Raw genomic sequence first — 6,000 nt, forward strand, 5'->3', positions numbered from 1 at the left:
CCAAAAGAAAGATGCCCAGGGTCCCTGCTCATCTGTGTGAACATGCCTTAGGCATGCTGCAAGGAGGCATGAGGACTGCAGATGTGGCCAGGGACATTAATTGCAATGTCCGTATTGTGAGACGCCTAAGACAGCGCTACAGGGAGACAGGACGGACAGCTGATCGTCCTCGCAGTGGCAGACCACATGTAACAACACCTGCACAGGATCGATACATCCGAACATCACACCTGCGGGACAGGTACAGGACGGCAACAACAACTGCCCGAGTTATACCAGGAATGCACAAGCCCTCCATCTGTGCTCAGACTGTCTGCAACAGGCTGAGAGAGGCTGGACTGAGGGCTTGTAGGCCTGTTGTAAGGCAGGTCCTCACCAGACATCACCAGCAATCACCAGACATCACCGGCAACAACGTCTCCTATGGGCACAAACCCACCGTCGCTGGACCAGACAGGACTGGCAAAAAGTGCTCTTCACTGACGAGTTGCGGTTTTGTCTCACCAGGGGTGATGGTCAGATTCGCATTTATGGTCGAAGGAATGAGCGTTACACCGAGGCCTGTACTCTGGAGCGGGATTGATTTGGAGGTGGAGGGTACGTCATGGTCTGGGGCGGTGTGTCACAGCATCTTCGGACTGAGCTTGTTGTCATTGCAGATAATCTCAATGCTGTGCGTTACAGGGAAGACATCCTCCTCCCTCATGTGGTACCCTTCCTGCAGGCTCATCCTGACATGACCCTCCAGCATGACAATGCCACCAGCCATACTGCTCGTTCTGTGCATGATTTCCTGCAAGACAGGAATGTCAGTGCTCTGCCATGGCCAGCGAAGAGCCCGGATTTCAATCCCATTGAGCACGTCTGGGATCTGTTGGATCGGAGGGTGAGGGCCATTCCCCACAGAAATGTCCGGGAACTTGCAGGTTCCTTGGTGGAAGAGTAGGGTAACATCTCAAGAACTGGCAAATCTGGTGCAGTCCATCAGGAGGAGATGCACTGCAGTACTTAATGCAGCTGGTGGCCACACCAGATACTGACTGTTACTTTTGATTTTGACCCCCTCTTTGTTCAGGGACACATTATTCCATTTATGTTAGTCACATGTCTGTGGAACTTGTTCATTTCATTTCTTAATTGTTGAATCTTATGTTCATACAAATATTTACACATGTTAAGTTTGCTGAAAATAAGCGTCGTTGACAGTGTGAGGACGTTTGTTTTTTTGCGGGAGTTTATAAGTAAATATGGAATGGGGAACGCACAAGCCTTCTGGAACATCTGATCAAGGGGAAGATGGTTGGACAGGACCAAAAGGAGAAAAGTGGAACATGGTTTGAGTGAATATGGAGTGGTGGATCACACAGAGCTTTTGGAAGAGTCACAGAAGGAAACTGAACATGAGCCTCGTCCTGATGATGACAAAGATGATTCTGGCCCAGTGGGAGTGAGATTTTTGGAGAGAACGGATCCTTGCCTTCTGGCAGATCCATATGTGGTGTCAGTTTGGATGGTGAAGAGGTTGGGGAATGTTGGGTTGGTGACAGTGACCTGAAGTGGAATTGTGTCGATTTTTTGCGTTTCTGCTGTCCAGAGAGAGTGTGCGCTCCGCACCACACGACTGGGGACAAGAAATGTGACTTGCTTTCCTCTCCGGAGTAGGGCGCAGTTGGAATGTTACGGTGGATTTGGAAAGTATTCAGACCCCTTGACTTTTTCCACATTTTGTTACGTTACAGCCTTATTCTAGAATGGATTAAATAGTTTATTTCCCTCATCAATCTACACACAATACCCCATAATGACAAGGCAAAACCAGATTTTTTTAAATGTTAGAAAATGTTTTTAAAATAAATGTAAATATTACATTTACATACATTTTCAAATCAAATTTTATTTGTCACATGCAGAATCCAACAGGTGTAGACCTTGTGGTGAAATGCTTACTTATAAGCCCTGAACCAACAATGGAGTTCAAGAAATAGAGTTAAGAAAATATTTACTAAATAAACTAAAGTAAAAAGTAACATAATAAAATTCCATAACAATAACGAGGCTATATACAGGGGGTACTGGTACCGACTCAATGTGCGGGAGGGGGGTACACGTTAGTCGAGGTAGTTTGTACATTTAAGTTGTCGTAAAGCATAGATAATAAACAGTGAGTAGCAGCAATGTGTAAAAACAAAGGGGAAGGGGGATCAATAAAATAGGCTTGGTGGCCATTAGATTCATTGTTCAGCAGTTTTATAGCTTGGGGATAGAAACTGTTAAGGAGCCTTTTGGACCTCGACTTGGTGCTCCGTTACCGCTTGGCAAGCAGTAGCAGAAAGAACAGTCTATGACATGGGTGACTGGAGTCTTAGATACTGTTTTGGGCCTTCCTCTGACACCACCTAGTATATAGGCCCTGGATGGCAGGAAGTTTGGTCCCAGTGATGTATTGTGCCGTACGCACTACCCTCTGTAACTCCTTACGGTCGGATGCCGAGCAGTTGCCATACCAGGCAGTGATGCAACCGGTCACGATGCTCTCGATGAGGCAGCTGTAGAACTTTTTGAGGATCTGGGGACCCAGATTTTCAGACCCTTTACTCAGGGAGGTGACCAAGAACCCGATGGTCACTCTGACAGAGCTCTAGAGTTTGTTTGTGGAAATGGGAGATTGTTCGGGAATTTATGGTAGAGTGGCTCGACGGAAGCCACTCCTCAGTAAAAGGCACATGACAGCCTGCTTGGAGTTTGCCAAAAGGCACATAAAGCACTCTCGAACCACGAGAAACAAGATTCTCTGGTCTGATGAAACCAAGATTGAACTCTTTGGCCTGAATGCCAAGCACCACATTTGGAGGAAACCAGGCACCACTCATCACCTGGCCAACATGCTATGGGGATGTTTTTCAGCAGCAGGGACTGGGAGACTAGTCAAGATTGAGGGAAAGATTAACAGAGCAAAGTACACAGAGATCCATTATGAAAACCTGCTCAGGACCTCAGACTGGGGTGAAGGTTCACAGGACAACGACCATAAGCACACAGCCAAGACAACGCAGAAGTGGCTTCGGGACAAGTCTCTGAATATCCTTGATTGGCCCAACCAGAGCCTGGACTTGAACCCAACCTAACATCTCTGGAGAGACCTGAAAATAGCTGTGCAGCGACACTCCCCATCCAACCTGACAGAACTTGAGCTGATTTGCAGAGAAGAATGGGAGAAATTCCCAAAATACAGGTGTGTCAAGCTTGTAGCATCATACCCAAGTAGACTTGAGGCTATAATCGCTGCCAAAGGTGCTTCAAAAAAGTACTGACAAAGGCCCTTCTCCCTCAATTGCTCAGTTTGGCCAGGCGGCCGGCTCTAGGTAGAGTCTTGGTGGTTCCAAACTTCTTCCATTTAGGAAGCCACTGTGTTCTTTGGTATCTTCAATGGTGAAGACATTTTTTGGTTTCCTTTCCCCAGATCTGTGCCTCGACACAATCCTGTCTCAGAGCTCAACTGACAATGCCTTCTACCTCATGGCTTGGTTTTTGCTATGACATACACTGTCAACTATGGGACTATCTGCTCAAACCTTCTCCAACCTATCTCCTGATTCTGCCTCCTCAACCCTCCTCTCCTCCCTTTCTGCATCCTTTGACTCTCTATGTCCCCTATCTTCCAGGCCGGCTCGGTCCTCCCCTCCCGCTGGAACAGGGCTCCGGAAGGCCGAGCGGAAATTCGCCTCCCTTGGCATCCTTTCACTCCCTCCTCTCTACATTTTCCTCCTCTGTCTCTGCTGCTAAAGCCACTTTCTACCACTCTAAATTCCAAGCATCTGTCTCTAACCCTAGGAAGCTCTTTGCCACATTCTCCTCCCTCCTGAATCCTCCCTCCCCTCCCCCTCCTCCCTCTCCTAAGTCAAACAACACCGCTGGTTCTGCTCACACTGCCCTACCCTGTGCTCTGACCTCTTTCTCCCCTCTCTCTCCAGATGAAATCTCGCGTCTTGTGACGGCCGGCCGCCCAACAACCTGCCCGCTCGACCCTATCCCCTCCTCTCTTCTCCAGACCATTTCCGGAGACCTTCTCCCTTACCTCACCTCGCTCATCAACTTATCCCTGACCGCTGGCTACGTCCCTTCCGTCTTCAAGAGAGCGAGAGTTGCACCCCTTCTGAAAAAACCTACACTCGATCCCTCCGATGTCAACAACTACAGACCAGTATCCCTTCTTTCTTTTCTCTCCAAAACTTCCTTGGTCAGCTCTCCCGCTATCTCTCTCAGAATGACCTTCTTGATCCAAATCAGTCAGGTTTCAAGACTAGTCATTCAACTGAGACTGCTCTTCTCTGTATCACGGACACCGCTAAAGCTAACTCTCTCTCCTCTGCTCTCATCCTTCTAGACCTATCGGCTGCCTTCGATACTGTGAACCATCAGATCCTCCTCTCCACCCTCTCCGAGTTGGGCATCTCCCGGCGCGGCCCACGCTTGGATTGCGTCCTACCTGACAGGTCGCTCCTACCAGGTGGCGTGGCGAGAATCTGTCTCCTCACCACGCGCTCTCACCACTGGTGTCCCCCAGGGCTCTGTTCTAGGCCCTCTCCTATTCTCGCTATACACCAAGTCACTTGGCTCTGTCATAACCTCACATGGTCTCTCCTATCATTGCTATGCAGACGACACACAATTAATCTTCTCCTTTCCCCCTTCTGATGACCAGGTGGCGAATCGCATCTCTGCATGTCTGGCAGACATATCAGTGTGGATGACGGATCACCACCTCAAGCTGAACTTCGGCAAGACGGAGCTGCTCTTCCTCCCGGGGAAGGACTGCCCGTTCCATGATCTCGCCATCACGGTTGACAACTCCATTGTGTCCTCCTCCCAGAGCGCTAAGAACCTTGGCGTGATCCTGGACAACAAACTGTCGTTCTCAACTAATATCAAGGCGGTGGCCCGTTCCTGTAGGTTCATGCTCTACAACATCCATGAGTACGACCCTGCCTCACACAGGAAGCGGCGCAGGTCCTAATCCAGGCACTTGTCATCTCCCGTCTGGATTACTGCAACTCGCTGTTGGCTGGGCTCCCTGCCTGTGCCATTAAACCCCTACAACTCATCCAGAACGCCGCAGCCCGTCTAGTGTTCAACCTTCCCAAGTTCTCTCACGTCACCCCGCTCCTCCGCTCTCTCCACAGTTGAAGCTCGCATCCGCTACAAGACCATGGTGCTTGCCTACGGAGCTGTGAGGGGAACGGCACCTCAGTACCTCCAGGCTCTGATCAGGCCCTACACCCAAATAAGGGCACTGCGTTCATCCACCTCTGGCCTGCTCGCCTCCCTACCACTGAGGAAGTACAGTTCCCGCTCAGCTCAGTCAAAACTGTTCGCTGCTCTGGCTCCCCAATGGTGGAACAAACTCCCCTCACGACGCCAGGACAGCGGAGTCAATCACCACCTTCCGGAGACACCTGAAACCCCACCTCTTTAAGGAATACCTAGGATAGGATAAAGTAATCCTTCTCACCCCCCCCCCTTAAAATATTTAGATGCACTATTGTAAAGTGGTTGTTCCACTGGATGTCATAAGGTGAATGCACCAATTTGTAAGTCGCTCTGGATAAGAGCGTCTGCTAAATGACTTAAATGTAAATGTAAATGTAATGGGACCGTATATAGACAGGTGTGTGCCTTCCCAAATCATGTCCAATCAATTGAATTTACAACAAGTGGATTCCAAAGTTGTAGAATCATCTACATGATCAATGGAAACAGGATGCACCTGAGCTCAATTTCGAGTCTCATAGCAAAGGGTCTGTATACTTATGTAAATAAGGTATTTCCGTTTTTTTTTTTTATACATTTGCACCGTTTAAAAAACATATATTTTAGAATAAAGCTGTAATGTAACAATATGTGGAAAAGGTGAAGAGGTCTAAATATTTTCCGAAAACACTGTAACTGGAGTGGCGTTAAGTGTTGTGGAGGATCAACTTTCCCGTTGTCTGTGACGCCCGC

This window comes from Oncorhynchus gorbuscha, linkage group LG15, assembly GCF_021184085.1.
Source record: "Oncorhynchus gorbuscha isolate QuinsamMale2020 ecotype Even-year linkage group LG15, OgorEven_v1.0, whole genome shotgun sequence".
Taxonomy (NCBI): Eukaryota; Metazoa; Chordata; class Actinopteri; order Salmoniformes; family Salmonidae; genus Oncorhynchus; species Oncorhynchus gorbuscha.